General features: G+C 40.1%; 1 long non-coding RNA gene across 2 annotated transcripts in view; it reads right to left on the reverse strand.

Annotated features, from left to right (window-relative positions):
• Positions 1 to 25,982, reverse strand: part of LOC134284311 (uncharacterized) — a 140,071-nt gene extending 114,089 nt beyond the window's left edge. For both annotated transcript variants that reach the window (XR_009995751.1, XR_009995750.1), the window contains exons 1-3: positions 25,437 to 25,982; positions 14,439 to 15,080; positions 3,116 to 4,118 (exon numbers count right to left, since the gene is read on the reverse strand). This is a non-coding gene — a long non-coding RNA (uncharacterized LOC134284311). The remainder of the gene's footprint in view (positions 1 to 3,115; positions 4,119 to 14,438; positions 15,081 to 25,436) is intronic.
• Positions 25,983 to 26,248: the final 266 nt, after the last annotated feature.

Genomic DNA, 26,248 nt, shown 5'->3' on the forward strand with positions numbered 1-26,248 from the left:
ACGTAACGTCGAAGCTTACGGCAAAACTCATCATGATATCATGCCAATTTTTCATGGTGTATATCCATAACATAAAAACACTCATTTATCGCCCAATCATGACGCATTTTGCCAGTTTCGGGTTCCGGATGTTTACCCGTGCATTTCACCTTCTGGTTTCTTACTGATTTGCTTCCCGGGTTCCTCTCGGATTTCTTCCTGGGAATTTTTGCTGAGATCCTTCCTTGACATTATTCCGGGATTTTTCATGAATTTTCTTCCGAGATTTCTCCCAGAAAGCTCCTTTCGGGCTTTCTGCAACAGTTTACGGAAGTTCTCATACAAGTTTCCTTAAATTCTAATGCTCCTCCCGGAATTTCAAACACTGACCGCTGCCCATTGAAGCTTCAACATGAGTTTTTTTTTTTGTTTTCGGGGGATTCAGGAGGTTCTCCTGTGGTTTCTTCTGGTGTTCCTCCCGATAGTTCGTTGTAAGTTTTCTTAAGATTTCCTGCGGAGTTCTTCTCAAGATTTCTCCCAGATATTCTCCCAAGATGTGTCTCAGATTTTCTGCCAAAGGTTCGCCTGGGATTCTCTCCAGAGGTCGTCTCGGGAACTATGTAGTAATTCCAGGGATTAGGCCCATAGTTCTTCCCGGAATTGCATCCATAGGTTCTCCCGGAGTTCTTCCTGTTTTTAGGGTTCATTTCCCAGAGTTGTTCCATGACTTCTCATGAATCTAGAATTCATTGCGGGATCCCAAGATTTATTCCAGGGTTTCTCGTGGAATTTCTCACGGAATTCTCACCGTAATTCATGTAAACATTATTCAGAGTGAATTCCGGGTGGAATTCTCTCAATCATCATCTACTAAGAAGTAATCCCAGAAAATATCACGAGAGAAACTTGAAGAAAATAGTAGGGAGAAACTCCAAGAAAATAGTAGGGAGTAGGGAGTCGAAAGAACTTTCAGGTTAAATTCCGAAAGTAACTTTGTGAGAAATTTTGGATGGAAATCCCAGAAGGAGATCCTACACCTCTACGACCTCTTCGGCTCTAAGAGAAACGAATTTTTGGAGATTTTTAAAGGTAAATCTTGAGAAGAATTTTGGAAAGAATCATTGAGGAAAAGTTTGCATAGTTCCTGGCAGGAATTCAAAAAAAACCCAAGGTAAATTTCGAAATCAACGATGGACGACATAATTTTAGGATTCCTGGGAGCGGTTCTGAGAGATTTTCCTAGGTAAATTCTAAAAAGAATCCCTCTCGGAGTTCCCACAGTAACTCAGGGAAAGTTTTGTATAATTGTTCGATCCTCAGAAGAAATAATGTCTTCCTAAACCCGAGTTTATTTTTAACAGAGTTCAGAAACTCTTTTAAATATTGTTCGTGTGAAATTAATTCAGAAATGTCGGGGACGTATCCTCCTGTCACTTTTTTTAGGATTTTAGCCAAAGTATTTTATGTTTTAAGCACAAATTTGCTGGATATTTTCCAGAGGTACTTCTGGAAAAACCCGTTTGTGTCCGTAAGACATTCTCCCACAAGTTTTTTCAAACAATTTATCGTAAAGCAAACTTTGTGTCAAGATCGCTGTCCAAATATTACGGCAAATTTTGTGATTCGAAAAGACATTCTTACAGGGGTTCGTTCACCAATACTTTAAGAAAAAAAACTCTACTTCAGTCATTTGTTTTTCTCCATAAATCTGTCCAAATAAGCTTCCTTTTTTTCACGAATTACTCTGACAATTGCTGTAAAGATGTCACCAAGATTGGGTGACAAAACGTCGAAGAGGCAAAACGTCGAAATGTGAAAAAAATAGGTTTTCTTCAATAGAATACAGAACTCCCTATTTGACTTAGACACACGTTTTCGACGTTTTGTCATTTCGACATTTTGACATTCGACGTTTTGTCCCTAAGCCAAAAGGACAACACGTCGAAAGGGCAAAACATCACAAATGAGTAATCCAATCAAATAGTGAATTATTTATTCTTTCTAAAGGAAACCCATTTCAATTTAAGACGTTTTGTCTTTTCGACGTTTTGTCTTTTCGACGTTTTGTTCTTTCGACGTTTTGTTAGAACTGTCTTGTCAAATTCGACAACAAATCCTCAGTTTCTTTTATTTATGTATTTTCTAATTTATGCTACAAATACAAGCAGAATTGTGCCTCAAGGATTTTCCAGACAATGTAAAAACAAGAGTTTTTTGGAAAATGTCTCCAAATCACCATCAGAAACTCTCTTCCAGGATCTCCCAAAATCATTGGCGCATTATTAAGTCATGTTTTAGTAACAATTCTTAGAAAGAATTTGTTTTTTTGTTTGGCGCAAAAAGTAAACAGTGAGAGTGTACACGGCTAGATTCGGAAGATTCCTTTCCGGGAGTTTGATGTTCGGCACGAAAAGTATACGGTGAGCATGTGCGGCTAGATTTGGAAGATTCCTTGCCGAGAATTTGTTGCTCTGCGCAAAAAGTGAGCGTGTTCACGGGTAGATGTTAATGTTTCATGCCAGAACTTTGTTATTCGGCGCGAAAAGTAAACAGTGAGCATATGCGTTGCTAAATTTAAAATATTCGTTGCCAATAGATGCGTAAGCAGCTAGATTTGGAAACATCCTTACCGGGAGTTTGTTATTTAACGCAGCTTGTGGTTAATTTGTGCGTTTCTTAGCTCGAAAATAGATATTGACCGAAAAGTAAGTAGTACATTGCTTGGCGCAGAAATGGAAAGAAATTGTGGTTTGTATTCGATCGACGAAATGGAACTTTGTGAGATTTTTCCAACTAATTCAAAGTATGAAATATTGTTATATGATTTTACAATATACTTTGATAAAATTGATTTTAAGTTCACGTTCATTGTGCTAACTGACTATTAAGCCAAATGACCAACATGCAAAATAAGTTTTTTGTCAAACGATTTTATGTCAAATGGAGGCCCACCGTGGTATTCCATATTTTTCAAGTTAAAAGATACCACGTAGATGTTGTTTCGGTATTAGTATGATTGGAAGAACCTCCTCAAAAATATGTTGATTCAAACTTTTGTTCAGAAATGTGTTGCCATTAAGTCCACTAGGTGGATTGATTCAAGTAGATATCAATAAAAAAGCAAGGACACACTTACCCCATAAACCAGTCCACGGTGTCACGCAGATATTCTGGAAGTCGCTCCAGTTTGACGGCTTTTTCTGGCTCTCCGGGGTCACTCGACGAGAAAAATTGGCTCAATCACGCCAGAAATCGCTCGATGCGGCGATCGGTTCCGCGGTTACAGCCGACACAGCTTATGTTTTTCTATTTTCACCTTGATTCACTACACTGGTTCCCTCCCCACAGATTCTTCACAGCTTTCCCCTTTCTCCACTATATCGATGACGTCTCTTTCGTAATTCTTCGTAAAAATTACACCAAACTAACCAACAGGACAGATCAACGGCAAGGCCGATCTCACCGAGACAGAAAAAAAAATTGTGCTGAGAAATACACACTCTTATATAACAGCTAGAACGCAGCACTTTCCACTTGCCTATTTTCTAACAAACCTCCCGCACACTGTGCGCTGTAGTTTTCTTCGGTCGAGGAAAACTGCAACCGATTTTCCCTCTGACACAGGTTCCCTCACTCACTTTTCGCTTACGATTTCATAATCACGCCACCAGCAGCGCGACTTTTCCCATCTACCAAAACACAAACCCCAAACTATTTCTCACTCGCTGTTTTTGCTTCGTCGTTGAATTTCGGATTACACCGCGTAACTACACTTCCCCCGTTGAACGGAGAAGGGTCGAGAATCGAGAACGGACGAGATTCTGTCACGGATACGGAGAGCAGTGCCACCACACCAGGAGGAGAGATTCTATGCACAGCAGCCTCCTCACCAATCCTCCAAAACGAGGAGGAGTCGAGATTCGTGTGATGTTCCAACCAGGTACGTAGTGGCCAGGATGCGCTTCCGATCGAATCTAGCGTTACGGTGCCGTCGTCGACGTCTGGTTGCAACAATTCAGATTCATTGATTTTTCGGGTTTTGACGTGTTTCACGCCAGCAGGACTAGGTGGCTGACTGCCTTCATCCGTAGTCGTCGTCGTCGTCAGTGCGAGCTGGGAATGTGTGCTCGCGTGATAGCCTAGTTTTTATTTTGGGGGGTGGAAAAAGGATATCACATTATATCGGTGCGCTGCTGGCTGGCTGGTTCGCATACAAGCAAACCACCCGAGGAAAAACATCCCCCTTTGAGAGGGTTGCCTTTTTAAAGCTGATGACATACTGGGTGCGGAAGAGAGAGGCGAAGCGATGTGGAAGTATTAACGTTAAAGCTTTTCAAAAAAGGTCCTTATCTATCCTTGATACATTTTTTGGTTATCGTGAAATGACTAACAAAATAATATCAGAGACATAGTTTTGGGACGGTTAAACGATTATTCTATTGATTGTCAGTATTAATGTGGGCTCAGAGTGAGCTTCTTAGTTCTAAATCATCAACTATTCCTTCCTAGGTACAATTTTGAACGACTATATCTATACATATCATAAAACCTGAAGTTTATAGACAAAAATGTATTAAGAAATGGACAAATTGAAATAAAAAAAGTAAAACAAAAAAAAAAACTCCCGTAGTTCTGGCGGGAATCAAACCCAAATCTCCCCAATTCGCTAGACAGGACATGCTAACCAACAGAACATGTTAAGATTCTGCGTTATAGAAAATCTTCACAATTATGTCTATGTCCTGCGGTCCTTAGATGACCACTTTCAACAGTCTTTGAGGGTTCCTACGGAAAGGTGAGCTTTTCTACTCTGCAGAATCGATACCTGTTCTGTGGCTAAGTTGATAAGCGCGCCCGGCTAGCAAATTGTGGAGATGTGGGTTCAAATCCAATCAGAACTACGTTTTTTTTTCACATTTCTTGTTTTTCACCTTAACCTTCATCTAGCCAACGTACATTTTTCACCTTCGGAAAAGCACGACAATTGCCATAAATTGTTTGTTTTTCGATGAAATTTGATGAAATTTTCACAACTTCCCGAAAAACTCTTCCAGTTTAGGATTCCGGGGACATGGGTGCCTGGTCCACATGGTTCCGGAGTTATTCCGGATTGTCTTGGGGTACCAAAATTGGCCACATACTTTGCACAACGTATACCTCAAGATCCCGATGAGGTAGAAGAATAGTGTCGGCAAATTTGTTCGGCAGGTTAAGAACTAACTGGCAACGGCGACTTTGGTTCGCGATTCGGCCGCTAGGCGGTGCCAGTAGCAAAAATGTTTAAATCCTCATATCCCAGAATCCTGATAAGATAGAATGATCCTCTCTTCGGCAAAATTCTTCAGCAAGCTTAGAACTATCTAATAGTTAAGTCTTTGGTTTGGGATTTTTCCGCGAGTTGGCGCCTTGTGTCCAAAAAATTTAAACACGTATATCTCGATACTCTAATGAGCTACAAGCATGCCGTTTTCAACAAAGATGTTCAGCAGGCTAAGAACATTCTGGAAATGGCGTCTTTGGTTCGAGAATCGTCCGCTAGTTGGCGCCAGGGTAAAAAATGTTCAAACTTCTATTTCTCATAATCCTGATAATATAGAATGATGCCGTCTTCAACGAAGTTCTTCAGCATGCTGAAAACTGCCTGGAAGTTGAGTCTTTGATTCGTGATTTATTCTCTAGGTGGCATCTATAAAAAATACTTGTAGGAAAACTCTAATGAACAAGAAGTATTCCGTTTTCAGCATAGTTGTACGACAAGCTAAGAGCTATTTGGCAGGATAGTAGGCAGCCGAGTACGGTGGAGCACAAGACAATACTCTTACACCGTCTTTGACCCCCAGCAGACAAATTTTGTCGCACCACAATATTGCTTCTTTTGCTCCGTTTTCCCTCCGGGAATGTCTTCAATAACACAAGTTTACAAAATAAAACGAAAGTCGTGAACTTCTATCAACGACCAAAATTTTTGAAGCACAATTTAGTGCTGATTTCGAAACTGACCTTCAAAAAATTTTAAGTAGAACAGTTTTTGAGTTTTAGCTCAATTTAGAGTTTTACAACTTTTCAAAATATGTAATTTACTAAAATTCAAATATATTGCGTTTTGTTCAACCAATTTAAAATCTTTTTTCATCAATTGGCGATTAAAAGTAGAGGTTATGTCGTGAAAATTTTGAAGTTGGGAAGGGAAATACTAGTTCCTTATCAGTTTAATCATTAATTTTTTGGTAAATTTATCGATAAAATGAATTTTTCTACCCCGATCCCACATTAAATTTTATCTCAATCGCCTCAATCACCAAAATACGAAATGGGATTTCACGAAACTTAACCTCACTTTAGGAGGCCAATTGAAAGCTGAATACAATACCATTCGATCATCTGAATACAGCTTTTGCGTCAGATTGATGAAATTCAAGATATTGGCGAGCTTTAGGGACGATCTTCTTAAATTTTAGCCAAATTCTCAAAATTTTTTGAAGAAATGTATTTTTTTCAATAAGAAAAAATCAACTTAAAAATTTTTTCTCGACGTTTAGTTGACATATCATATGTAGGCGAGCTACAGTAAAAATTTCAGCTCAATCGAAGCATTGATTACGGAGAATGAGATGTTTGAAGTGAGCGACTTTGCTTAAAAATAGAACAAAAATCCATTTCAAATCATCAACCTTGTATGGGAAGTCGAAAAAATTTCCACTCTACTGTAATTTTTTTCTTTCGCGTTTTCGAACTCAGGGCATGATTCTACACCAAAAATGATCATCAGCTTACCGAGTTCAAAAATGCTGTAAACTAGTGTAATTGCTACAGAAATTCTTCCTGGAATTCTTCTGGGATATTTTTCAAGAATTCCTCCAGGAATTCCACCGGGAATTTCTTCAAGAATTCCTCTGGGAATTTCTCTAAGAATTTCTTCAGGAAATCCTCCGAGAATTCCTCTAGGGCATCCTTCAGGGAAATTCCTCCAGGAACCCCTCCAGGGATTCCTCCAGGAATTCCACCTGGAATTTATCTCTAGGAATTTGTCTGGGAATTAATCCGGAAATTCCTCCGTGGCTCTCTCTAGGAATTCCTCCGGGAATGTCTTAGGGAATTACTCTGAAAATGTCTCCAAGTACTCCTGCAGGAATTTCTCCGGGAATACCTCTAGGAATTCCTTCGGATTTTTTTCCAGAAACTCCTCCGAGAATCTCTCCAGGAATTCCTCCGGATTTTTTCCAGGATTTTCTCCGGGAATTTCACTGAGAATTTCCCCAGGAATTCCTCCATGAGTTCCTCCGGGAATTCCTCCATGAATTCCTCCGAAAATTTCTTCAGGAATTCCTCCAACAATTTCTCCAGTAATTTCTCCGAGATTTTTTTTCCAGATGCTCCTCCGGGAATATTTCCGGGAAGGTCTCCGGGAATTCCTCCGCTGCTAATTTAGTGTGGGAAAGTAGGCAGATTTGCGTGTTTTAAAACAGCCTATTATAATGAAAAATTCCAAAAATGTCATTTCAACATACAGCATCCGCTCGATAACTGACTGCTGTTTAACTGAACTGCTTTTTAACTGGGCGCTCGATAACTGGACCAAAGTCCAGGTAAAAAGCAGTTGTCTGTCAAAAATGAACGAATTTCAACCTCATATTTTGCAAATCAGTAAACAAAACAAAATATAACAATAGCCTCCGGCTCCGGGAGCTCAGTCCAGTTATCGAGCGACGCCCGCTAACTGAACTGTCGTCAAAGCCCAGTTATCGAGCGGAAGCTGTATATAGATTCAATCACGTATAGCTCATTTGAGAAGCAGAACCTGAAAATATTGTATATGAAAAACTTGTGCGACTAGACCAGTTCTAAAGAAAGTCATGGAAAATGCGCTCTCTCTTCAGCATTTAAGGTCAATGTCATCGACTATCTTCGAAAACCGCCAATGGATATTTATGATGAATATCAATTGGTATTTGGTATAATCGGCTTCGCTATGTTCACGTCGGAACCGCATAGCTAACGGCCGATCCATTGTACCTCTTGTCAGCACTCGGCGAGCACTACGAATTTCACTTTGGTGCTGCTCAACGCAACACATGTATGCCCAGTGGATTGGACCTCCACGAAACGTTACCGGAATCCGGAACCCGATCCAATCCGCTTGTGGCGGATTAATTACTGATAGGACAAGGATCGACGATGTCCGATCCTTGAATACTGGTGATTGTTCGGCAGTTTCTCACTATCATCCTGTTGTTGCTGTGGCCAGGGTCCAAAGAGGACAAATGGTCTTCGCGTTAAAGTTCCTCGTTAACAACAATAACAGAACAGAGGGTCCAAAGGAATCTTCGACGGCTTCGTGTTGGAAGTGCATACACGCATTGATCGAAGAAAACTGCTTTTCGTTGCGTCGTACTAGGATCCCACAAAATGGCGAATATTTCGCAATGATTTCACCGTGAAGGTGCCTTTTGGAGCTTTCGACAGTTCGACGTACTCTTCATCGATGTGGCAAGCGATGACCATATCGTCCACATACACACCACATACGTGAACGTCGTCGATCAGATACGATAAGAACGTATAAACACGGATCGTTGGATGATTGCGTAAAGCCTAGCTGTTTCGCTGTCGCAATCGAATTTCCGGCTTCATACGTGTCATCGTCGTCGTAAATCACCACACGACGAGCCATGAGATGAGGAATCCTCCAGATTCGTACTCCTCCTGAAACGATGTACCATTATCGTTGGATTTGTGTTCCACAGCTGGTTGTGGAAGCACTTACTCGTACTCCACAACCGTCGCTAACGGTAACCGGTGCATCGAACCCTTGTATTCGACTTCTTCCTCCATTTCCAGGAAACGTACATCACGACTGATGACTACCTTCTTTGCTGCTTTGTCGAAGAAGTGGAACGCCTTGTGGGTGTCCGAGTAGCCGAAGAACGTCAACTTTTCCGCCTTCGGTGCCAGCTTGCTCCGCTCTTATGGAAAATATGTGCAATCGTCCGTAATCCGGTTTCTTCTCAAACCAAAGCTCGGTGTCCTATTGACGGCTCTTGATGGCTGCACATTCTGCAGATGCACGGCCGTGTTGACCGCTTCCTGCTGATAACTCAAAGTTTTTCCTCATCCTACGACTCGCCGTTTGAAAATATGCTCGAAGACGATGATTGCAATGGCAACTGATTAGTAGATCGTCGACATGCAGCACAACGTACAGCTTATCTTCTTCATTGCTCCAGATGTCATCGTGACAAGATCGGTGGAAACCTAGCTTGACAATTTAGTGCATAGCTTGACAACTGCTACATACGTTTCTTCAAAATCCACACCATGACGTTGTACTTAAGAATACGTTGCAACAAACGACCTGGCCATAATCATCCTCTTTCACTAGGATTCAAAAATTGTAAGCAATAACTTTGCAGATAATGAAGCTTTCAAGGCGGACATGCTGGAGTTTTATGATGCGACCACTTTTCGATGATCTGCCGAATTAGCTTCACCGCCTTTCTGTCGACATTCTTTCTTCGGATATCCTCGCTTACTACACTTGTGCACTTGCCTTGAAACTTCGTTGGCTTCCGAGTCTTTTCCTACACCTCGTGAGGCTCGGTTCGCTTGAGCTCTTCCGCCAATAAGCGTTGCTTGACGACCTCCAAATTCAGCTCTTCCTCAGGAATGTTTTCAAGTGCTGACCCCAAGTGGTCAACCGTATCCGGAAAGGTTTGGCAAAGCAGAATGACCAGGCCGGCTTCCTCAATTATTGTACCTGCAGTCTTCAATTGCCGGATCAGGTCTTGAAACACCAGGAGATGCACCTTCACAGAACCACCGTCCTTGAGCTTCATACGATTCAGTTGCTTCTTTACCAGGTTTTGAGTGCTGATCGACCGCTTCGCAGTGTTCTCGAGCGCCTACCATATTTCCTTGGCCGTTCGCTACTCACAGACAATCGCCAAACATGCGTTTGCTAATAAATTGACGATAAACGACTTTGCCTTATGTTACAGCCTGGAGTTCGGGGTGACCGAGACTCATGGCAGTGCATTGAAACTCCAGGTGTAAACGAATAGCATTAAAAACGTAACTTTATTGACATGAAAGATTACATTACAAGACGCGACACGTATGTACAAGATAACGACTGCAATACTTCCAAAACTAAAGTCTGCTTTTGAGCATGAACCGATCGCATATTGAAATGCTTTCGGCGTGATCTTCTCATCAGCTGCTTCGGGTATATCTTCGGAAATCGTGTTAAAAACTCCCGCCGAATCCAATAACATTTTGACTCTGAAGGTCCAGTACTGAAAACCAGCACCACCGTCGAATTGTGGAATATCTAGAATATTGCGACATTTGCACCCATTTAGACTCGGCCGAAATTCATTATCATCATAGTCGAATTTCGCACACGACTTCGCAGCGGCTGGCATACACAAGTTCGGTTGAGTCAGGGGTTGAGTTCATGACAGGAGCGTCGGATGCACAACACGTAAACAAAATAAGTTTGATTAGTGTGAAATTTCGCTGAGAACTGAAGATTCAGTGGATTCTCAAATTATCACAGTAGTCTAAACAATAATAAGAAACCCAATACCACAAACAGCTTCTCTCGCAAAGGTTTCCGTACCCTTTTATGAATGCAGAGATTGAGTGAATAAAGTGTGGCTTATTGAACAGTTAGTTTGAGAATGACAAGAAAAAGTAAAGCCGGAGAAAAAGTAAAGAAGCCGGATTATGTGATTGGATTAACGGTTGCTTCTAACTCCCGGTTCGCTACGTCATCAAAAACAATCATTTATTCGATTCCTCCTCTTAGACTAATTCCTCCAAACATTTTCTATGGAGTTCCTTCAAAGATTCACTCCAAAATGTCTCCATTAAAACCAGCAAGGATTCATCCAGTAGGTAATTTCTCCAGAGTTTTGAGGAATGATCACCAAAGCTGCAAATTTTAACCTAGGATTCCTACTTCAGTTTCTCCAGGAACAGCTGCTGGAGTCCCTCCAGGAATTATTTCTGAAATGCCTGAATATATAAATCGTGCGTGTTTTCCCAGAATTTCTCCTGAAGCGTCTCCTCGGATTCTTTCTGGTTTTTCTACATGAGTTCATCTGGGGATTCCTTTGAAAGTTCTATCTACTATTTCTTCTGGAGTTGCTCTAGAGATTCTGTTCAGAATTTCAAGAAGTTTTTCAAGGAATTCACTGTGGAGTCTTTTTAGAAATGAGCATAGAGCATGAGCATAGATGACCGTACTATTCGTAGTTGCTACTCCGTGATTGACCAGAACAATCGAAGTTGCACAAGGAACCAACAGACGGAGCTTGGGAGTAGCTTACCGTCCTCAATGTGCATCTTCGAGAATTCCAAACTTTATTAGGTCAATAACGGCGCCGGCCACGTCCTTACGGTCATCGAGGAAGGAAAGGAATGTTATTATGACGTGCGTTGCTTACTAAAGACCGAGATCACCTCTGCGTCTCCACGTCTGTCATGGGAAGGACTTTTTGTTAGTGGGGAGGGGAAAGGGCGCATGATATGAGTTCACTTTGGTAAGTGGAGTGATTCATGCAACCCTATTAGTATCAAACCACTTATTTTCATTTGGACTAAAACAAAACACATGCCGACATCGAAGATGACGAACCATTCAGATAGTTTTCGAAGTGCGAAAATTAACGAAAGAGAAAATAAAGTGATTTGAACCAACGTGGCTTTGGAACTTGGGCCGACACTTGACGTGACGAACATTTCAATGTCTGTTGACTAAAATCGCAAAAAATGTTGTTTGTTGCATTTATCGTATCATAAATCGCCCCGTACGAAGATGAGCAGTCAAATAGACGACGACGACGACCGAATGAAAACGCGGCCTGTAAACTTTGCCTCCAAAAACTCACTAATGGCCCGTTTACATATTTGCTAATTCTACGCGACAGTTCATTTTCGAGCAGTATTGGCGTCAATTTAGCGCAATGTAAACACTTTTTAGCAGACAATAAAATTAGCATGACAAAATCAGAAGCTTCTGAATTCGGTGCTAAAACTAGTGGACAATAATGAGGATATTAGATTGTCCGACACAATTCGGGAGTAATTCGCGAATAGGGCGTAACTAACAAAGCAATAACAATGCGAAAACAACAACCGAATTTTGCTGATCAAATTTTAATTCCTATTTAGAAGTAATACAGAATAATTCAACTTAAATAAGGTTAATTGATACAGTTCTGACATAGTTTCTTGTTTTTCTAAGAACACTGCACGAATTTGATATTTTTTGCACTAAAACTTGCATTCATTTAATTACGCCTGAATTGATGCCTGAGAATGCTAATTTCGCCCAATACTATGCGCCTCGAATCGATATCATTTTCAGAATCGCCTTTTACTATTCGCCTTGTTTATGATTTTGACAGAATTTCGCCATTTGCTTTCGCCGTGTTTACGTTTTGATTTCAGTTTCGCCTTCTACTATCGCCGTGTTTACGTGTTGATTTCAGTTTCGCCTTTCACTTTCGTAAACAAAACACCAAACAAAACAAAGGAGTAGAAGGCGTAATTCTTGTTTTTGTTCGTTTGGAATAGAATGGGATTACGCCTTTCACTCAATCAGTGATTTTCAATAGTTAGAAAAGTGATATCAAGGAAACTTTTTGAGCATTTAGAAGACAAATCTAGCTTCTTTTCACTTCTGCAATTACTCAAATTGTGTACATTTTGTTGGTTACGGCTTTTTCGCTAATTATTACGGAATTAGCATCGTGTAAACGGTCTGCTAGACGAATTGTCAGCTAATTATGCCATCACGCCAATTTTATTGGCAGATAGGGAAGTGTTTACATTACGATAGTTTGGTACCAACACAGTCGGACAATTCATTGTCCCAGATTTAGCAGCTAAATTTTTAGCGGCAATGTAAACGATACTAGCGTGGAATAAATTGTCCGACAGAATATTGTCACGCATTATTATCACATATGTAAACGGTCCATAAATCACCACGTACGAAGATGAGCAGTCAAATAGACGACGACGACGACCGAATGAAAACGCGGCCTGTACACTTTGCCACCAAAAACTCACTAAATCGCCCCGTACGAAGATGAGCAGTCAAATAGACGACGACGACGACCGAATGAAAACGCGGCCTGTACACTTTGCCTCCAAAAACTCACTCTCGCAAAAATCTAGCAAAGCGAGCGCGCGAAACTTTGCTGCTGCCGAACTACCGCACACTACTGACTGCTTGGCGTCCCGTCGTCGGAGCCCCGCAGAGAGAAGGGGAAAGAAAATCGCAAAAATCTAGCAAAGCGAGCGCGCGAAACTTTGCTGCTGCCGAACTACCGCACACTACTGACTGCTTCACTGTGGAGTCTTTTTAGAAATTTTCATAAAGTTCATCAGTAGATTAATCTTGGAACACTTTTGAGAATTGTATCAGGAGTTTCTCTACGTGTTATCCTCGAAGTTTTTCTAGCGATTTTCTCTAGTGTTCCCTAGATATTCATTCTCGGGTTACTTCCACGATTACTATTGTATTTCCTACAGGTACTTCTAAAGAAGCTCATACAGAAAAACCAAAACTTCCTCCAAGAACTTCTATTTCGTATTCTTGTAATTGTAATTTATTATCATAAACGTAAGCCTGGCGGTATAACCATTAATCAGGTCAAGGAAAAATTCTTCGTATTTTTTCAAAGATACTTCCTGATGTACAACTATTGGCTCTCCAGCATTATGTTAATATAAGACACCAACACACCTAATATTTCCAGTGAATTTTTTCTCTATGAAGGAAGCACGACTCTAGACAGCTGACAGGCATGCATAGTCAAAAGCTCAGCCTGACGGCAGCAGCAATTGAATCTAGATAAATGCTTCGTGTTATGAATCGCACGTCCACGAAGCCACAAAAATCCCCTAGTGATTATTCCTAGAATTCCTTGATTTTTTCTTGAACCCTTAAATGTATCCGTGGGTTCTCTAATTACTTCAAGTATTTCTTCTGGAGTTCCTAGAGCTATTCGACCTGGAGATACTCCTGGGACTTTTCCTGGAGTTTTTTTTACGATTTTCTTGATTACCTCAAAAAATTCCTGATTCGTTGATAACTTAGGACTTAGAATTGAACTGTAGGATTGATGACGAAGGAAGTACTGCTCGAAAGACCCAAAAGCTATGGGTGGAAAGGAATTCAAAACTAATCAACCGTAACGTTTTCTCCGCAGCAGAACAAGTGTTGCCGAGAGATTTAACCATAGGTACACTTGTTGAAAAGGCAAAAACAATGTCGAATGACTCAACTATGCCGTAGTAAAAAGAAGTGATTGGAATTAGGTGATGTCACGACACATACTATAGATCTCATTTCTCCGCTTTTTACACGCCAACGCTTCTCTCTCCCCCTTCAGTATGTCATCAGCCTTCATTAGGTTCTGAACACTACCACCAACCAACCTACTTACCACTATCAGTATCACACTATTACTCAGAGGAGGGCACACCAAAGGATGACTTTGGTTTTCTCCGCTGAAGGCCTTCACGGGACGTCTATTTTCCGTTTCGAAAAATAGCCACTGTTTTCCACTGTGAAAATCCACACACAGGAGATTCCTAACCGAGATTGTCCAAAAACGGAACGCACTTTTCTTCACGCGTACCTACGACAGAAAAACTGAGACGTAACGAGTACGTATACTTGCAATGTGTCACACCAGATCACCTTCGTCGTCCGTAGGTATTGGATAGGATTTTTACGACTCGGACTTCGCTTCGAACGAAGCAATCTTCTTCGAATTGTGAAACAACAAACCACAGCACCGCACGGTATATGCTGGGGGATACGATGACGGGAGATTTTCCTCGTTTTCCGCTTACACAACACGGAGATTTTCCTCTGTCGCTCTCTCTCTCTCTCGATCTGATCTCGCTCTCTGCTGCGTATAGATTTTCCGTCGCCGCGATGATGGTGTGTTTTGGGTCAGACGACGACGACGACGGGGGCTGTGTTGTGAATCCGTGAGGAGCGTTCGAGAAAATTGGCGACCTTCTCGCACTCTGCGGCTGCGGCGCTCACACACTTGCCGGATTGGACTGTGGGTCGGAGTCTGGAAAATGGGTGGGAAAATAGAAATTTGATTAGGTGTTTGTTTTTCGAAAATCGTGCCAGGGAATAATTCTGAATACGTTGAATCCTCTTTAGCAGATACCATGAAGAATCCTAAGGAATTTCTTCAGAGATTTCTTCAGGGTTCATCCATATATGTATTCCTTCAAGAATTCTGCTAAAGATTGCTCCATCCGGATTTATTCGAAATGTTTCTCTAAGATTTTCTTCCAGGTAGTCTTTCAGAAAATGTTCCCTTTATTTTTTAAAATCCAATGACTCCTTCAATAATATAATTCGTCCAATATTTACTGCAGACTTAGGTTCCAGGGAGCATACAAATTCTCCCACGAATTTATTAGAAAGCTCTCCTGGGTTTTCCTCTAAGGAATTCCTCATGGGATTGCTTCCTGCAGGTGTTCCTCCAAGATTTTTTTCCAGGAATTCACTCTGGAATTCCTTCAGTGATTCTTTAAAGAACAACTCCAGGGATTATTTTGAAAATTTATTCAAAGATTTCTCCTGAAACTCTTCCTGGGATTCCTTCGGGAATTCCTCCTGAAATTCGTTCACGAATCCCTCCCCTCCCTAACTATTTCAGAACTTTCACCAGGAACTGCCTAGAGATTCCTTTAGAAATTTCTCTTGGGATTGCGTTTGGAATTCCTCCTAAGGTTTCTTCAGGAATTCCTTCAGGATCTGCTACAGGGATTCCTCCAGAAGTAACTTCTCTAATTTTTCTTAGGATTCCTTCAGGATTTCTCCATTAAATCTTTCTGTGATTTCTTCAGAACTTCCTCCTAAGATTTCTTCAGAAACTCTTCCTGGGATTCCCTCACGAATGGCTTCTGTGATTTCATCGGATATTCTTCCTGGAATTCCACCAGAGGTTCCTCCAGGAATTTCTCAAGTGATTCCGCTAGAATTTTTCCAGGGATTCCTCCAGGAACTGCTGCAGGGATTCCTTCAAAAAATATTTTCGGAGAATCCTTTAGGAAATCGTCCAGAGATCCATGAATTCTTCTGACATTCCTTCCGGAATTCATCCAGAAGTTCCTCTTCAGATTATTCCAGGAATTTCTACAGGCACTCCTCCAGGAATTTCTACAGGGATTCCTCCAAAAATTCCTCCAGCAATAACCCCAGGGATTTATTGGGGAATTCTTCCAGGAATTGATTCAGGATTTCCTCCAGCCTTCCTTCAGGGATCCCTCCAAAAATTTATCCGGAGATTGCTCCAGGAAATCGTCCTCCAGAAGTTTCTACGGTAATTCCTGGTATTCCTCCAGGCATTCCTCCAAGAGTTTCTCCAGGATTTCCCCAAGGATTTTTTTAGGGACACCTTCTGAGATACTCTAGAAATTCCTCTGGGCATTCCTCAAGGAATTTCTACAGGCATTCCTTCAGGATTTCATGCATGATTTTATCCAGGAGTTGTTCCTACAGACATTTCTGTATGAATTTCTGTAGGAACAACTCCTGGATAAAATCATGCAATCCGAGAAATTCTCCAGTGATTTCTACAAAATTCACCCCCTCCCTGGGATACTACCCAGAATTTATCCAAGATTTTTTTCAAGGATTCCTCCAGAAACTCCTCCAGAGATTATTCCAGGAATTCCTTCAGGGGTTCCTCCAGGAACCTCTCCAGGAATTTCTACAGGAAATCCTATAAGAATATCTACGATGATTGCTACAGGAATTCCTCCACGCAATCTTTCGGGTATTCCTCCAGACATTCTTCTAGGGGTTTCTCCATGGATTCTTGAAAGGATTTCTCTATAGAACCGCCTGCAGGAATTACTCCAGGAATTTTTCGAAGTATTTTTCCAGGAATTCCAGATTGTTTGAAGATATCTCTGGAGGATTTTGTCTAGATATTCCAGCTAGAATTTTTTCAGGAATTGTTTCCGAAATTTTTCCAGGAATTCTTTCTAAAGGAGTTTATACAGCAATTTTCCCAGGGAATCCTCTAGGAATTTATCCAGGAATTTCTGCTCCAGGGATTCCTCCAGGAATTCCTCTGAGCATTTCTCCAGGAATTATTCCATGCATTTCCTCCAGAATTCCTTCAGGCACTCCCCCAGAGATTCCTCCTGGTATTCCTCTAGGAATACCTCAAAACATTCCATCAAAAATTCTTCCAGGATTTTCTCCAGAGATTCCTCTAGAAATTTATCCAGGAGTTTTTCCTCAAGGGATTTCTCCAAGAATTGTTGAAGGGATTTCTCTAGGGGTACTTGCAGAGATTACTACAGGAATTCCTCTAAGCATTTATCCAGGAGTTTCTCCGGGCATTCCTCCAGAATTCATGAAGAAATCTCTGGAGAATTTCATGGAATTTCTTCATGAATTGTTCGAGTAATTTCTCCAGAAATTCCTTAAGAAATTCCTACAGTAATGTATTAATTACTACAATAATTTCTCCAGAGATTTATCTAAGAATTGCTCCTCCAGGAATTCATCCAGGAATTTCTCTAGGAATTATTTCATGCATTTCTTCCAGATTTTTTTCAGACATGTACTAGAATTTCTTCCAGCCATTTCTCCAAAGATTCCTCCTGGAATTGTTTAATGGAATTCTCCAGGAATTCCACAAGGAATCATATATATAAAACTCCAGCGTTGTCTGTCTGTCTGTCCGTAACGCTTTGAAATGTTTCGTTGAAATGTTTCACTATAGTTGTATCAAATTTCTAAAAGGTACGAGAACATTCTGGATGTTTTTTGACTTTCCAGAAATAATAAGAAGAACCTTCTGGAATGTTCTGGAACATCAATATTCTAAAAATTCTAAGAACTTTCTGGAAGTTCCAGAAAATAAATAACGTTCTGGAATGCTCTAAAACATGGAACTTCTGAGAATCCCCTTGAAGTTTCTGGACGCTTCAGAAAAAAGAAGAAGAAGAAGAACCTTCTGCAGCATTATGGAACATTTTATTTTTTTGGCGTAACGTCCCAACTGAGACAAACCCTGCTTCTCAGCTTAGTGTCTATGAGCTCAGTTATTAACTGAGAACTTCGGCTTCTAATAAGCACTTCTAAGTTGTTAAACGTTTTAGAAAAGAACCTTCTAGAATGTTCTAGAGAGCATGAAACTTTATTATATTGGGAAAAGGTTATGCCCGTTAGGGAACGAGCAAGGAACCAAAAAAGAATCTTCTAGAATGTTCTGGAACATTAAAATCCATAAAATTTCTAGAAACCTCCTGAAAGATACTGAACGTTACAAAAGTAAAACAATCATCTGAGATATTCTGGATATCACACTTCCTCAAATATCGAAAACTTTCTGTGCGTTACTGAACGTTTCAATCAAAGAAAGGAGAAGAACCTTCTGGAATGTTCTGTACACTTTTCATTCTTAATTTCAAGAACTTTCTGGAAGTTGATGAAAGTTCAAGAAAGAAGTAAAGGGCCTTCTAAAATGTTCTGGAACACCGATATTCATTAAATTTCGAGACCTTTCTAGATATTACTGTATGTTTCAGAAATAAGAATAATAATCTACGAAAATGTTCTAGATAATCAAAATTCTGAGAACTTTTGAGAAGTTACTAGGCAAAAACAAGACAAAGACCTTCTGCAAACTTTTTTAAATTTACTAAAAGAGTCTGAGAGTTTGTGAATGTTCCAGGAAGAATTAAAAATAACCTTTAAGAAGGTTCTGGAACAACCGAATTCATAAGTGTTTGAGAAATTTCTGGAAGCTACTGAACATTCCAAATAAAAACAGAAAAAAATCTCTTGAATATTCTGAAACATTAAACTTCCCAGGTACTTTCCAGAAGTTACTGAATGTTTCAGAAAGAATAATAAAACTAACCTGGAATTTTCTGGATCAAATTTTTTAATGCCGATTATGTTCGGGGAGTTTGTCAACGTTCAAGAAAAAAAAAATGTCAAATGGACCTTCTGAAAAGTTCTGGAAAATCAGAATTCATTAAATTTTTAGAACTTTCTGGAGATTACTAAACGTTCAAGAGAGAAGCCTTCTGGAGAGAGATTCTGGAATGTTCTCGAAAACAGTTTCATTGGAGAAGTATAACTGGAATTTTAAAAACAATCTTTTTCTAGCTAACGTGGCTAGTCACGTCGGGTCAGCTAGTTTCCCTAGAAATTCCTCCAGATTTTTTTCCAGAAATTCCTCCAAGAATTCATCCAGAGATTCCCTTGAGAATTGCTTCAGGAATTCCTGCAGGGATTTCTCTACGAATTTCTCCAGCGATTTCCCCAGAGATTCCCCCAAGAATTCCTTTAAGGATATGTGGTGACAAGTACCTTATCAATAACTATTACATATACGATACACACTTATGCATAAGCGCACCTGCGCGGTGGGCCGACAACAAGCATACGCTCCGCTGCGCCGCTCCAGAATGATCAGTCTTCTATACACACTCGAGCTACCCACACGCGGTTACCACAGGATATCTCCAGGAATTCCTCCTTAAATTCTTCCAAGAATTCCTCAATGACTTCCACCAGGAATTTCTCAAGGCATTATTAGGCATTTTTAAAGGATTTCTCCCAGAATTCCTCTAGAGATTCCTCAAGGAAATGCTCTAGGAAATCCTCCAGGTATTTCTTCAGAAGTTCCTCCAGGGATTTCTCCAAGAATTCCTCTAAGGTTTCTTCCCGATATTACTGCACGAACTCATCCAAGGATTTCTTTGGGAATTCTTCCAGGGATTGCTCCAGGAATTCACCCAGATTTTTTTCAGGAATTATTCCAGGAATTCCTGCAGGTACATTTTCAACAATTTCTCCAGGCATTTCTCCTGGAACTCTTCCAGAGATTTCTCCAGGCATTCCTGCAGAAACTTCTCGAGGGATTCATCCAAAAGCTTCTCCAGGTTATGCTCCGGAAAATCTTCCAGGGATTCCTTCAGAAATTCCTCTCGGGAACTATTCAAAAATTTATTCAGGGATTCCATGAGAAAATTAAAAAAATCACTCCTCGTCGCATTCTGTACTGGGCCTAGCTGTCAAAAGGTGATTTCGACAAATTTCTTCGAAATTGATTTTAGGTACCAAAACAAAGTTCTAAAAATCTGAAAAAAAATCATGGTAACTCAGAAAAAGTTGCTCTTTTGTATAAAATCTAAAAATCAATACATTTTTCAGAATTTAAAAACCCAATTCAACAAACGTAATGCTAAGAGGAAAATACCTTTGGTTTATTTGATTAATTTCAAGGTCATCCAGACATTCCTCCGGGAATATCTCCTGGGATATCTTTAGAGGTTCCTCCAGTGGTTTCTTCGAGGATTCCTCCAGGTTTTTTTTTTCAAGGATTCCCAAAGAATAGAGACCCTTTTAGGTATTTCTGCAAGTGTTCCTTCATAGATTTCCTCAGAGATTTGTCCATATATTCCTTCAAAAAGTCTACTAGAGACTGTTCCAATAATTCAATTTGGAATAATACGAAGTATTTCAGCAGGAATATCTACCAGAAATCCTTACAGAAAATTTGACCAGAAAGTTTCTAAAAATTAATCCAAGAATTCCTTAACCATCCTAAGATGTTACGCTAGGCGCACCACGATGGCGTAGTGCACGTTCAGCGAGCATATTGACTCCAACATCCTACTAGGGTTAAAACATTGTACAAAACATTCTTTTAGGAACCTATCCAAAGATTCCAACAATAGTTCGTCCAGAATTAATTGCAGACATGGATTCTCTGAATTTCTCATGGGATTTCTTCAGGAATTCCTCCAGGTATTCTTCCTAGAATTCCTCCAAGGATTCTTCGGGAATTTCGTCTGTGTTTCTTTCAGGAACAACTCCAGGAATTATTTCAAAAATACCTGCAAGGATTCCTCCGGGAATTCTTTTTAGAATTCCTTCAGAAACCCCTTCCTCATGGAATCCTTCCATGAACTTCTCCAGAAATTAATCCAGTACTTCCTCCAGGAAATATTTAGGGATTCCCTTAGGAGTTCCCCTTGGTATTGCTTCCGGGTTTTTTTTTTTCAGGAATTCCTCCAGGGATTCCTTCAGGAACTGCTATAGGGATTCGTCCAGGAGTTCCTCCACGAACTCCTCTTAGAAATCGTTCAGGATTTCTCCAAGAATGCCATCTACGACTTCTCCAAGCATCACTTCAAGAATTCATCCTAGGATTCCTCCAATAATTCCACAAGATTCCAGATTTCTGTGATTATTTCAGGATCAACTTCAGGGATTATTTTAAAAATCCTCCAAGGATTCCCACAGGAATTTTTAAAAGAATTCCTTCAGGCTTGCTCATCCAGGAATCAATCCAGTACTTTTTCCAGGGACTGTTTAGGGATTCCTTTGAAAATGTCTCTTAGAATTGCTACCAAAATCCCTCCTGTGGTTTCTTCAGGAACTGTTATAGGGATTCCTCAAGAAGTTTCTCCACGGACTCTTCCTAGGATTCCTTCAGAATATCTCCGAGAATTCCATCTGCGATTTCTTCATGAATTCTTCCAGGAATTCCTCCACGAATTTCTTCAGGGATTTCTCTAGGGATTATTCTAGGGATTCCTCTGGGAATTGATCCAGGGATTCTACTAAAAATTCCTTCAGGGATTCCTACAGATATGCCTCTAGAGATTCCTCTAGGAATTCCTACAGAAATTCTTCTAGCGATTCCTCCAGGAGTAAATCTTGAGATTCCTCCGGGAATCCCTACAGGCATTCCTCTAGGATATCCTCCTAGGATATTCGTCCAGGGATTCCTCCAAGAATTTCTCCAGGGCTTAACTCTGAAATTCCTTCTGTGATTTTTCTGGAACAACTTATTTGAAAAATTCCTCCAAATATTCCCCCTGAAACTCTTCTTTTGATTTCTTCAGAAATTCCTCCTTGTATTCTTTAAGAACTCCACCAAGAATTATTTCAGTACTTCCTACAGGAACTGTTTAGGAATTCCCATGGGAATTCCTCTTGTAATTGCTTCAGGGATTCATTCTGGAGTTTCTTCAGAAATATCTCTAGGGCTTTCTTCAGGAACTCTTCTAAGGATTCCTTCAGAATTACCACAAGAATTTCATCTGCAATTTCTTCAGTAATTATTCCTGGTATTGCTCAACGAATTTTTTGGGAGATTCCTCCAGAAATTTCTTCAGAAGTTCTTCCAGAAATTCCTCCAGGAATTTCTTTGGGAATTTCTTTGGGAATTTCTGCAGGGATTCCTCTAAAAATTCCTCCAGAAATTGCGTCAGAAATTCCTCTAGGGATTCCTCTTGAGATATCTCCAAGAGTTCGTCTGGAGATTCCTCCTGGAATTCATACAGGCATTCATCTAAGATATCCTCCAGGGATCCTTCAAATAATTCCTTCAGGGCGTCCTCAAGGCATTCCTCCAGATATTCCTCCAAGAATTGCTTCAGGCATTCCTCCAAGAATTCCACCACGATTTCTCCTACGTATTCTTCCAGGAATCAATCTAGGCATTCTTCCAGGGATTTCTCCTTGGATTCTTGCAATGATTTCTCTAGGAATTCTTTCAGCAATTCATCCTGGAATTCCTTTAGATAATTCTCCAAGAATTCCTTCAGGGACTCCTCCAATAAATTCACCAGGAATTGATCTAGGAATTCCTTTATAAATTCTGTCAGCAGTTTATCCAGGAGTTTTTCCAATAAATCCTTCAGAAATTCTTCCAGGATTTTCTCTAGGAATACGATTTGGAATTTTCCAGGGATTCCTCCAGGAATTCCACCAAGATTTCCATTAAGAATTTTTCCAGTAACTTCTTCAGGAATTTTTTCAATGATTTCTCCACGAATTTCTCCAAGGGTTCCTCCAGGGAATCATCCAGAAATTCCTTCGAGGATTTCTCCAAAATTCCTCGGGAAAATCATCTAGGAATTCTTCCAGGAATTTCACAAGGAATTTTTCAGATTTTTTTTTTCCAGAGATCATATAGAGTTTCTTCCACAAATTCATCCAGTTATTGTTTCAAGAATTCCTCTAGAAATTTTACAGGCATTCATTTAGGGATTTCTCCAGAAATTCATCCAGTAATTCTTTCAAGAATTTCTCTAGAGATTCCTCCAGGCATTCCTCCAGGATTTTGTCCACGAATTTCTCCAGAAATTGATCCACAAATTGCTTCTGGACATGCTTCAGAAATTATGTCAGCAATATCTCCAGGAATTTCTTCAGATTTTTTCCGGGAAATTCGCCAGGAATACCTTTAGGAGTTTTTCAGGGATTCCTCCAGGCATGTCCCCAGGATTTTCTCCAGAGATTCCTTCAGGAATTGCCTCAGGGATTCCTCCACGAATTTCTCAGGGGATTTTTCCAAGGAAATCCTTCGAAGATTCCACCAAGAAATCCTTCAGAAATTCCTCCAGAGATTTCTCTAGGAATTGCTTCAGAGATTCCTCCAGGGAATTCTTCACAAATTTCTTCAAGGATTTCCCCAGGGATTTCTTCAGGAATTTCTTCGAGATATTCTCCAGGAATTGCCCCTGAAATTCTTCTATTAATTCCTCCATCAATTTCTAAAGCGATTTTTTTTTCAGAAATAGATAAATAATAGAAATAGAAATCTTCCAGAATTCCTTTAGAGATTCCTCCAGAAATTCTTTCAAGAATTACTCTAGAGATGTCTCCAGGAATTTTCTCAGGAATACTTCTAAGAATTTCTGCAAGCATTCCTCCAGGATTTTATCCAGGAATTTCTCTAGGAATTGCTCCTACATCCTCCAGAAATTTTGTCAGCAATTCCTCCAGGAACTTCTCCAGGAAACCCTTTTGGATTTTTTTTAAAGATTCTTCAGGAAATTCCTCCAGATACTCCTCTAGGAATTGTCTCAGGGATTCCTCCAGGGATTTCTTCACGATTTTCTTCATGGATCTTCCCAGAGATTCCTCCAAGGATTCTTCCAGGAAACTTCTGGAACTTCTATTCCTCGAAGAATTCTTCCAGGGATTGCTCCAATAATTCATCCAGGAATTCCTGCTGGGCTCATTCATCCAAGAATTGCTCCAGGAATTTGTCCAGGGATTACACCAAGTCAGGAGTTTGTCCAGAATATTGTCCAGAATAGAGTGTTTTCCAGGAATTTTCAGGGTTTCTCCGAAAATTCCTCCAAAGATTCCTTCAGAAATTTATCTGATTTCTCTAGGAATCCCTCAAGAGATTTCTCCAGTTTTTTTTTTCTAGGAATTCCTCCCAGAATTTATCCATTAAGTCATGTATACTTTCAGGAATTCAGTTACACTAACACAAAGTGTAAGAAAGTTCAAAAAACAATAAAGTATTTACAGAAAATTTCAATAACAACTCAAATTATAAAATCAAAACGCCAGGTGGACTTATTGTCGCGTCCCTGCAGCATTTGAATTGACGGCAAACCTAATGGATTGTGGCTTCGACTTGCACCAGTAGCGATTGTTCCAGCTTGACTTTGACCAGATCCGGTAGGAATGTCACCTCTGTCACCGTATTGCATATCATATTCATGTTTGTAGGAATTCCTTTGGTTCCATAAACTATACTTCAGTATTTCTGAACTTCCTAGGCTAAGCCCATAATCTATTGGTTTATGTCGGGGCCGTAGAAAGAACAGCTTGTTTGTACAGTAGTTGGAATAGGAATAAAACTTTATCTAAATTTACTTAATGACGTTTGGAAGTGTAGGGTTAATGTGATGTGTGAGTGTTCTACAGACTAGTGATTGCTAGTTTTGACGCTTCACACTTCAATAGAATACTAAGTTTAGGTATTTTTGCCAAATGATGTCTTTGAAAAATGATTTGGTAATCATTCATGAAATTTTCAAAAAGTTTCTTCCAGAAATTCCGACAGAGTTTAGGTACGAAATCTTCAAAAATCTACATTGTATTATTCCTTCTCCAATTTTTTTGTTTTTTTTTATTATTAATTTTTTTTTCTCGCCTGCAGGGCAGGGCCAAAACCTTTAAAAAAAACTAACTTCCTAGTTCATTAAAAATTGATAATACTTACAAACTAATATTTACACAAACAAAAACAATCATATTGAGAACATGACATTGAACTGGTTTAGACGATTAAATATTTATTGACTTTGATAGTGTATTGAATCTCTTGTTTGGTAAAAGAGTAAGTTTCCGCTTGCCAAACAACCGTGACTATCAAGATCGACAATGGAAGGTATTATGTAGGTATATTCTTAGGAAAACAAACGTGTTTTAAACCATCTCCATTAGGTAATGAAGCAAAACGAATTGCCGTAGCAAGTGTAGTGAACTATGCCTAATTTGCTAATAAGCAAAAACTGTTTGATTTTTTTTTTCACACAATCGTGACAGCCTAACAAACGGTACATTTCACTGAACTTCAAAGCTTAGACAATCGTCTTTAGTAGATTTAAACTGCATGACTACTCACCCAGATGAAATTAACGACCCGGAACACGATTTCCAGCTTGGAACTCAACTAGGCACCTCCAAAAACTTTTGAAAACACAGAGAAAACAGATCGAACTTCGCTTCGTCTGGTAATATTTTGCACAATGATTGCACCCAGAAAATTGACACTTCCTCGTACTGACGACGATGATGATGATGATGATAGTGCGAGCGTGATGATGATCAACATCAAAAGTCAAAACAAGAATCGCGCTTTCACTCACACAACTGCACTAAATAGATGAGCAGCAGCAGCAGCATAAACCACAGACCCCTGCTAGCACGAGCATAAAAAAAACGATCAATCGCGAGGAGATTCGCTCGACTCGCCACTGGCGATTTTTAACACCCACCTATCACTGAGATTCGAACCACTGATTTGACGGACTTATTTCAATTGAATTCAACGAAATCCGCCCCAAGCGGATCGCCAGGACACCGAAAGGACGAATTTTGAATCGATTTTCACTGCGAATTTTAGCGAACGACGAAAACACCTTCGCGAGAACGACGAACGGGAAAAATGTTTAGCTAGGCTTTTAGCTGCTCACTCACACACACACACACAATACTAATCACGGTTATCGGTAAAAAGACGATTTGGGTAAAAACAAAAAAGAGTATGCCTTATGCTGCATGGGCCAAGACTGCACGCGCTGTCAATGGGCCTTTTCATTTGACGTCTTAAATCAGCTGATTGTTTGGGCGTTTGACAGTTCTTCTATGAAGATGACACGTTCTTGTTAGCAGCTGTTGTTCAAGCTTTGTAAACAAATGCATGCACGGATCTGT

Source organism: Aedes albopictus, chromosome 3, assembly GCF_035046485.1.
Source record: "Aedes albopictus strain Foshan chromosome 3, AalbF5, whole genome shotgun sequence".
NCBI classification, from domain to species: Eukaryota; Metazoa; Arthropoda; class Insecta; order Diptera; family Culicidae; genus Aedes; species Aedes albopictus.